The sequence below is a fragment of the Octopus bimaculoides genome, chromosome 29 (genome assembly GCF_046866305.1).
Source record: "Octopus bimaculoides isolate indiv1 chromosome 29, ASM4686630v1, whole genome shotgun sequence".
NCBI lineage: Eukaryota > Metazoa > Mollusca > Cephalopoda > Octopoda > Octopodidae > Octopus > Octopus bimaculoides.
Genome location: NC_142956.1, coordinates 11,353,694 through 11,363,693, shown reverse-complemented (window position 1 = coordinate 11,363,693; position 10,000 = coordinate 11,353,694). Strand labels below are relative to the sequence as shown.

The window sequence follows — 10,000 nt, the reverse complement described above, 5'->3', positions numbered from 1 at the left end:
CTATTTATCTGTCTGTCTATATCATTTCTTGCACACACATACACACACATACCCTCTCTTACTCTCTCTCTCTCTCTATCTATCTATTCATATATCGCTCACTTACATTTCTCTCATTCATTCACTCTCTCTCTATTTCCCTTTCTATCTAACTTTCTCTTCATCGCTCCCTCCCTTCCTCCCGTTTATTATCGTCTGCCACACTCTCAGTCTCCTTTTTCTTTTTTCTTTCATTGTTCCTCTCTCAATATAGCTCTCCCTCTCCTTCTCTTCTCTTTGTTCCTCTCTCAATATAGCTCTCTCTTTCTTTCTCTTCCGCACACTCTCTCTCTCTATTTCTCTTTTACTCTCTTTCGTCGCACCCTCATACAGTCTCTTTCATACAACCATTCACTCTCACTCAGTTGTTCTTACTATATCTAACTTTCACCCGTTGCTCCCTCTCTCTTTCCATCTACAACCCCTCTCATCCACTCCCTCTCTCTGTCTCTTTGTGTTTCCCCCCCTTAGTCTTTCTATGTCATTCATTTACTACTCACACTCCCTTCACCTATCCCTCTGCACACACGGCGCTCTCACTCTTTTACTCTTTCTCCCCTCTCTCTCTCTGCTTCCCTCAAACCTTCTCCTATTCTTCTTACTCCCTCACACCCTCACTATTCCTCTTACTCTATCTCCCTCTTTCTCTTTCTTACTCTATCTTTCACTCGTTGCTTCCTGCCTTCTTCTACCCCCCCCTTACCCTTCACTCTCTCTCTCTGACGAGCTCAAACTTTCTCCTCATCCCCTATTTCCTCCCTCACACACTCTCACTCCCTTTCTATTTCTTTCTCCCTACCTTCCTCTCTCACGCACATTTTCGTTCCCTTTGTATCTCTCTCCCTTCCTCAAACTTTCACCTCTCTCCGTCTTTTCACTCATACGCTCACTCCTTTTCTATCTATCTCCCTCCCTTCCACACACACGCGCTCACTCACACACACCATCACTCCATTTCTCTTTCTCTCTCTCTCTCTCCCTCCCTCCCTCCCTTTCTCGCACACGATCTCCCTCGCTCAAACTTTCTCTTCTTTCCCTCTCCCCATCATACACACGCTCACTCCTTCCTATCTCTCTCTCTCTCTCTCTTCCTCCTTCCCTCACACGCTCACTCCCGTTTTCTATCTATCTCCTCTCCCTCCCACCCTCCCTGTCTGTCTGCCTGACTGACTGTCAGTCGCTACACACATTTCGCTTCTCGAGGATTTTTACCAACATGTGACGGAGCTATTTACAACTAAAACATATTATATATATATATACACACGTGTATATATATTTATGTACAAACATATATGTTTCTACACACTGTGAAGTATTTAAAAAAAAGCAAATTCAGAGGAAATACAGAAGCAAAGAGAGGAAAAAAACCTACAAACTTTATAACTGTAAGGATTATATATATATATATATATATATATATATATATATATATATATACACGTTTTCCAGATTTCTGTTGATATATATGCTTACACACATTTACATACATGCTTGTATATACACACATACAGGTACACACATACACAAACAATACACAGACACACAAACAATACACACATATATATCTGTACACACACACACACACATCTATACACGACACATACACACACATATATATACATATATGCAACACATTTCACGTGTGTATATATATATATATATATATATATATATATATATATATATATGAATAATACTACACACACATACATACACCTATTTGTGTTTCTTCATATAAACATATCTGTTTAATTGCATTTAACCACAATATATATGCGTTTTTTTTTTATATACATACATGCATACACACATATATATGTGTATACTCTTCTGATTTCGTTTTGCGGTACAGTGAATGTTTTACCTTTTCGCTGCCGACAGCATGTATATACATACATACACACACACGTTTCACATCTTCGTCGTCTACATTGGATATATAAACATACGTAACAGGCTTTCAGGTGGTGTGTGTGTGTATATACATATATAGATGCATGCATACATTTATGTATACAATACACTCACAGACCATTGTAAACAGGTAAGGTAAATATATATATATATATATATATATATATATATATACACACACATACATACATACATACAGTCTATGCACAAACTTACGTATATACACTCTCTTCGAAACAATCTTTGTCAGAAATCTCACTGCTTGCGCGAGCATAAAATGCATGTATGTGCACAAGCATTGTGTGCATGCGAGATATGCTTATTAAGTAACAGATAGCAAAGAACACACAGCCATACACATGTGTATACATTGTATAACTCCATAGACCTCTCTTCACGAATGTATTACACGCGCGCACACAATTGCATGCTTGTGTGTCAGCGCGTGTTTCGAAATATATATGTGTGTGTGCGCGTGCGTAGCCAAGCAACTGTCATTCGCGCACATGTCTCTCTCTTTCTTTCTCTCTCTCTCTTTTCCCTTCTCTTTCTCTCTCCACCCCATCCCTCCCTTTTGCTCTAACCGTTGTCTAGCGCGCGCTCACGCAGCACACACACACACACACGGTTACACACTCTCATACATACACATGGAAACACATCACGAATACACACACACACACATGTGAACACGCTTTCATACATGCACATGTAAACATACACACATATATACACACAGATGTACCTCCGTAAACAGTTTTTATATAAATGTATACACACACACACTACCAAAGATATATGCACCCCCTTCTCTCTCTCTCTCACACACACACACACACATAATACTCTCTCTCTCACTCACACACACACACACACACATACTCTTTCTCTCACACACACACACATACTCTTTCTCTCACACACACACACATACTCTTTCTCTCACACACACACACACACACACACACATTCAAAAAGTGCTAGTTTGAAAAAAAAGAAAGTTCAACGAAAGAGCCAACCAGCTCTCGATGACAGCAAGCGATCATCTAGAAATAGCAGTCAAATATTTGTCAAATCGAACACTCCCGGTTTGTTTGCATAATACAGGACACATTTGAGAATGTAGTCTAAGGTATACTTTGCCTGAACATCTTCGTTCGTCGGCTCTGCTGGATCAACAGCTATTACCACTTATACTACACTGTTCATGAGAGAACGCAGTCATAGATACTCTACCTTAAAAAGGTGGGATGGTCACAATTGGATCATCTTTGATCATAAGTCTGCTGGATCAGGACTGACCTTGGGCTAAACAACACCAACAACTATAACCACTAATGCTAACTACTATACTATACATTAGATAAGGTAGTCCTAGATACACTATGCCTGAACAAAAGGCGAGATGGTCACGCCTGGAACATTTTTGATTATAGTTCTGCCGGATCATGGCTGACCTGGAGAAATTAATCCGCTCCAAATACAACAACACCAACACCTAATTGATCAACAGTAAAACAGGAAACTCTCACATGGTTGATGGACTTGCTAGAAATAACAGTAAACATTCCCTCAAATCACTTCCTCCCACCTAAGAGAATGATACATGTAGTAGATATAAGAGGAGACGGTCACGGTTGGAAGACCCTAGATTGTAGGTGTTTTTTATCGGTGTTTATCTAGAGATAAATGGACCCCCCCCCCCCAACGCCCAACAAGTAGGCGCTAACGAGAGAGCGAGTGTGTGGTCGCTTTGGCATGCTAGAAATAGCAGCTAATGCTGCCTGTTGTCTTTCCTAAAATCGTTTAAACGTGAGACGAATATATTTAAATATGTAATTAGAGTCGGAGCAAGGACGGAGTTTTGGAATAGCTACCTCATTAATACTTTGCCGAGGGATGGTCACGGCTGGAATAATACTTTTGGTCATAAGTTTTATGATTAGGGATGAACTAGGGTTATTATAAAACAACAACAATTTCAACAAAATAAATACCTTTTTTTTTATATGAAAAATTATACGACCCCTTCTTCCAACCCCGCCCCATTCCCGACAAAATTAGGGATTTCTACTTAGTTGCGAGCTAGCAGAATTATTAGCGCGTCGGAAAAATTGCTTAGTAGCATTTCCTCCGACGTTCTGGGTTCAAATACCGGCCGACGTCAAATTAGCTTTTCATCCTTTTGGGGCCGATAAAATAAGGGCCAGTTGAGCACTGGGGTTGGTATAATTGAGTAGCCCCTTCCCCAAAATTTCAGGCCTTGTACCCATCGCAGAAAGGATACGTTTTGAGTTCAGATTCTGCCAAGTTCAACTTTGCTTTCCCTTCTTTCAGAGTCGATAAAATAAAGTACCAGTACTCGATGTACTCGACTACCCACTTCTCTCATAATTGCTGGCTTTGTGCCAAAAATCGAAGCCATTATTATTAAACGCGATGAGCTGGCAGAATCGGTAGAGCGACGAACAAAATTCTTGCGGCATTTCTTCCGATGCTTTACGTTCTGAGTTCAAATTGCGCCGGGGTTGACTTTGTCTTCCATTCTTTCGGATTCAATAAAATAAGTACCAGTCGAGTACTGGGGTCGATGTAATCGACTCATCCCCGATCCCCGAACTAGCTGGCCTTGTGCCAAAACCTGAAATTATTATTATTATTATGAGCCTTTTATTTTTCGGGGATCGGTAAACTAGCAGTGAAATACTGTATTTGGTAATCTTTCGGTATTGGTCAACGACGCCAATCACCGACACAACCTTCTCTTATAACACAAAGAGGCTCGGCTGAAAGGAGGGTGAATTACGTTGTCTTCTCATCCCGACACTTTCTAGACCAAATCCGAAGGAATACCTTTTTCTTTTTTCTTTTCTGTCCCAAGAGGAGGAAAAGGGAAGGAAAAAAAAATAATAAAAATATTGACTTGGGCGAGAATAGAACTCGAATCTGAAAAGGCAAATTTGCTCCCGACTCTACCCTGAAATTTCTAGAGCTGTTCCCTATCGACCTCTGCAAGAAAGCAGTATTAATTTAAGGCCCGGGTATGAAAACGGCTGAAGAATTGATTTTTCTTTTATCAATCAATTTCTACCGGCAAGGGGGTGGGGGATGTGAAAATAGAATAAAAATCAAATTGACCTCAGCGAGAATCGAACTCGAATCTGAACAGGCAAATTTGCTCCTGACTCTATTCTGAAATTTCTTAACCTATTTCCTACCGACCCAAGAAAGAGGGCCGGAGATGACGGCGAATGATAGGCAGTAACTAGAAGTGCTCTAGTGTCCGTGAGGGTGAAGCTAGGAAGTATATGGCAGGGGGTGGGGATAAACGCTCTGGGTCCTCACTCCCCCCCCCCCATCTCCGTCTTCGTGAGCACGCCGTGTCCCCCATCCCGAGTCACCTACACTTCCACCTCTATAACTGATCAAGATGATGAAATGCTGGAGCATTTTGTGCATCAGGCAAAAATCCCTTTGCTTTCTTTCGTCTCTTTTCGTTCTTGGTTCAATTCCCGCCCAAGTCGGCTTTACTTTTGATAGTTCTGAGGTTGATAAAAAATAAGGTACCTATCAATTTCTAGGGGTCGATTGAATCGACTAGAGCTTCTTCTACTCAGGTCCTCCGGTCAAATGCCTATTCTAAATATAATTATCATTATTCGATTTATTTTTTATCGTTTACTTGTTTCAATCACTGGACTGTGGCCATGCTGGGGCACCGCCCTGGTGAATTTTAGTCAAATAAATCAGCCCCAGTACTTATTCTTTTAAATCCTAGTATTCTATCGGTGTCTTTTGCCGAACCGCTAAGTTATAGGGATGTAAACACACCAACATCAGTTGGCAAGCTCTGTAGGGGAGAAATACACACCCGCACACATTCATTATACGACAGGCTTCTTTCAGTTTCCGCCTACCAAGTCAACTTACAAAGCTCAAGGCTATAAGTAGAAAACACTTGCCCCAGGTGCCCGGCAGTGGAACTGAACTGAGAACCATGTGGTTGGGAAGCAAACTTCTTCCCACACAGCCACGCCTGAGTCTACCGGATTCAAATCTCACCGCAGTCAACTTCGCAAAAGCATTGTTCGGGGGTCGAATACAACAGTCTCAGTCAAGTACCCCCACCCACCCACCCCCAACAAATGTTATACTCTGCCTTTGTAGAAAAAAACGACGATTATTAACGTTAGGAGAAATCGCTTTTGCATTGGTGGAACAGGTAGCGAGTTAGGCAACCAGCATTTTCAGATTTAGGTTCAATTCTCGCTAAAGCCAATTACAAAAGAAAGAAATTTTAGTATCATTTTTGTTGTTGTTTTTTTTTTATAGATTTTCGTTTTCATCCACTCCGAAGTAGGGACCGGTAAGAAATTATAATTCCCAATGATTTTGCTTTTTGTTGTTGCATTCTAGCTGCTATTTTTACCAGTTCTAGCTACAATGTAGAGATCACCTTCCTTCCTTGGTTCTTGCATATATGCATTAGGGTGTGATTTGAGGGGGATTTGGCTGCTATTTCTACCAGGTCTCGAGGAAGATTTTTGAAGGGAAAATTTGGTGGAATGAGAATGGGGTTTACTATTTTTAGCATATTTCGCGTCCACCACTACCCGTTGAATGATGGTTGGGTGGGTGGGTGCACAGAAACTGTTGGAATCGATAGAGACCCACTGCCGTACACACACACACACACTCTCACTCTCTCTCTCCCACACTCACACATACGCACGCATACACACACACACACACACACACACATATATATATATACACACACGCACATTTTTTCTTTATTAGTTTCAGATCGAGCGCTGCGACCATGCATGGGCTCTGCCGTTATATATATGTGTATTTCTATATATATATACACATTCATACACACACGCATATATAATATTTATAAGCCTAGCATTTGATATAGCTATTCCGCCTAAGCTTTTTCTTTCCGTCGTAAGTTCAATCCCCGTTGGAGTCACCTATGCATGTTGTGTGTGGGCTTTTCAGATTCTTTTGATGTGGCGGTGTTAAGCGGGTGAGCTGTGTTGAGGGCGATGGATAAAATATAATACCAGTGATATGCGGGGGTAACTAATGTTAGCCAACACGTCCCTCTGTCTGCTCCCTCCCCTGCCCCGTGTTCTTGGCACCAAAGTTTGCGGCCTCGAGCTTCATCAGATCATGATGGTGATGATAATGATGGATGGGTGATCCTTCGATATTGGTCTATAAAATGTTGCTATGAAGAGATGCCGGCATTCACCGTCTTTTTCAGCCTAGCTGCGGTAGCTATGTCGTGAGGAAATGTTGTGGGTTAATGACGTCGTGTATCAATACCGAAAGTATTGGTATTATTAAATTTGTTCTTACGGTGACCACTTCGTCGATTTTTAAGTGTATGAGTGGCAGGGTGAGCCCCAGGAAGGTGCTGAGAGAACAACTCGTGGTCAACGGCCTTCTAGAAGTGGCTATGCAGGGTTTATGTATACCCTAGGATCACTTTTATGTAAGGTATCCCTTGCACGCTCGAAGATTTACTTTAACCCTTGGTAGGTTCTGTAATAATAGACGCTCACTCGATCAGAGTCCGCTCCACTCCTGATGTGACCACGCTGTCGATTTTTAATGGGAGAACTAATATGTCCCCAACACATGTACTGTGACAGTACACCCCACGTTTTAATGAGATATGATAATTATCTAGGACTACATTATTTTGCCGACTCGTATTTAAATTTATACAGAAGGGAGTGATTTGAAACGTGGCTGCTACTTCTAGCATATCGATCGACTACATAGAGACTCTTTCGTTTGACTGCCTAAATTCTTTTGGTGTCTCGGCACCGTACAATACATCTAATAAGGAGTACCTAACAGTGTGTGTGTGTATATATATATATATATATATATTCATGTTTCAGTCTGTAGACTGCGGCCATGCTGGGGCACTGCCTTGAAGAATTTTTAGTCTAATGAATCGACCCCAGACCTTATTTTTTGTTTAGCCTTGTACTTATTCTATCTCACCCTTTTGCTGAACCGCTATGTTACGGTGACGTAAACGCACCAATACCAGTTGTCAAGCGGCGGTGGAACACTCACACACACACACACACACACATTTATTTATATATATGGTAAGGGATGGGCTTCTTTCAGTTTCCGTCTACCAAATCCACTCGTAAGGCTTTAGTCGGCGCAAGGCTATAGGAGAAAGACACTTGCCCAAGGTGCGACATAGTGGAACTGAACCCGGAACCGTATGGTTGGGAAGCAAACTTCTTATTATCACACAGCCGCGCCACTGACGTCATAAAAATTTATAAACTTTCGAGAGATTATGAAGTTTTGACGGAGGATCTCGAAGCACATAAATCTATATAAATAATCTTAAGTAAATATCGGAGTTAAAAAACCTTATTCGGGTAGAAAATGTCGAAAGCTGTACGTGGGATGCGAGCCCACTTTTCCTTCGGCTTTTTCTATCCCAAAGGGTCTTTTTCAACGCAATATTCCCACGCTTTCATAGCTTTATATGCTATCAAATGCACTAACATATTTATATATATATATATATATATATATATATATATATATATATATATATATATATATATATATCACTTAGGCGTTTGGAGGCTAATAACTCGGGGTAGAACTGGGTATACGTTATGCTTCAGAACGAAGCGTTAGTCGGGTACGGAGCAGTAATACAGAAAAGGGTATCAAAGGAATAAACAATTGTCTTATGAACTTCATTGGCTTACAGCTGTTTCTGCTTTAGGATGCAGTGGGCTCATAGTTGGGTGCCTGAGTAACACCTTATAGCTCAACGACATATAAATACACACACAACCACACAATCTTCATGTATACGGGGTAGCTCAGGTCTTATGTAAATTCGGGTATATTTTACTGCGTGTGTATCTACCTATCTATATATCTACATATATATATATATATATATATATATATATATATATATATATATATATATATATATATATATGACCTAATTGTATATATAATTTGGGGCTATTTTAGTGAGCCTATGAAACAGCGGGTACTTTAATATATTTCTCTCCCCCTCTCTTACATGAGGAGTACTTCATTAAATATCTTTTGAGAATACCTTACGATAAGGGGTTTTATGTTAAGTGTAAATTACTGGAGTTTGATTTATGTAACAGCCGCAGCAACTACTGCTACTACCACCACCACTGATTACTACTACATAAACTATTTTAAAAAGTTTTTTTTTTATTAAAGACTCACACTCACACTCACACACACACACACACACACACACACACACACACAAGTATGTACAATATATATATATATATATATATATATATATATATATAGACACGTACATGCATTCCCACGGGTGGGTGCTGAAAAGCTCCTAGCTTTGGGTTAAAGAAAATACAGGAGGATCAGTTAAGATTTTATTCAACATATCCCTCTCTCAGATTCCCACACTTATTACAGCGGTACTTCAGTTTTTCTAAGCCCTGTAAAAGAACTCGTTCATATTATGTATGTATACTTGCGTGCGTGTGTGTAAAACACGCCCAGTATATTCATGCATACATGTTCATATATATATATATATATATACATATATATATATATATATACATACAAGTATTGATACACATTCAAACACGTGTGCTAGAGTGTATATATATATATATATATATATATATATACACACACTCTAGCACACGTATATATATATATATATATATATATATATATATGCCACATATACTACGTATATTCATTTACGCTCGTGCACACAAACACACGTGTGTGTGTGTGTATATCGATTGGTACGTATGCTCACCCGCATATTTTTATATACACCCGTTTATACACGCGTGGTTACACACACGCACGACGTAGCTGTTGTTGCTAATTGCTACAAGTATTACTAGCGCCGCAACATTGCTTCCATTTCGGTTAGTACCACTGCCAATACCACAACGACCACCACCATCCCCTACAGCCAATACCACAATTAACATCAACACGACCA

At 40.1% G+C, this 10,000-nt stretch overlaps 1 protein-coding gene across 2 annotated transcripts in view; it reads left to right on the top strand.

Annotated features, from left to right (window-relative positions):
- The first annotated feature begins 1,034 nt into the window (after positions 1–1,034).
- The window catches only part of LOC106869334 (netrin receptor UNC5C), a 528,047-nt gene continuing 519,081 nt past the window's right edge, over positions 1,035–10,000 (top strand). The window contains exon 1 of one of the 2 annotated variants that reach the window (XM_089345427.1): positions 1,035–1,427. The gene's annotated coding sequence lies outside the window, so the exon portion shown is untranslated. The remainder of the gene's footprint in view (positions 1,428–10,000) is intronic. The other variant, XM_089345430.1, reaches the window with a different exon arrangement.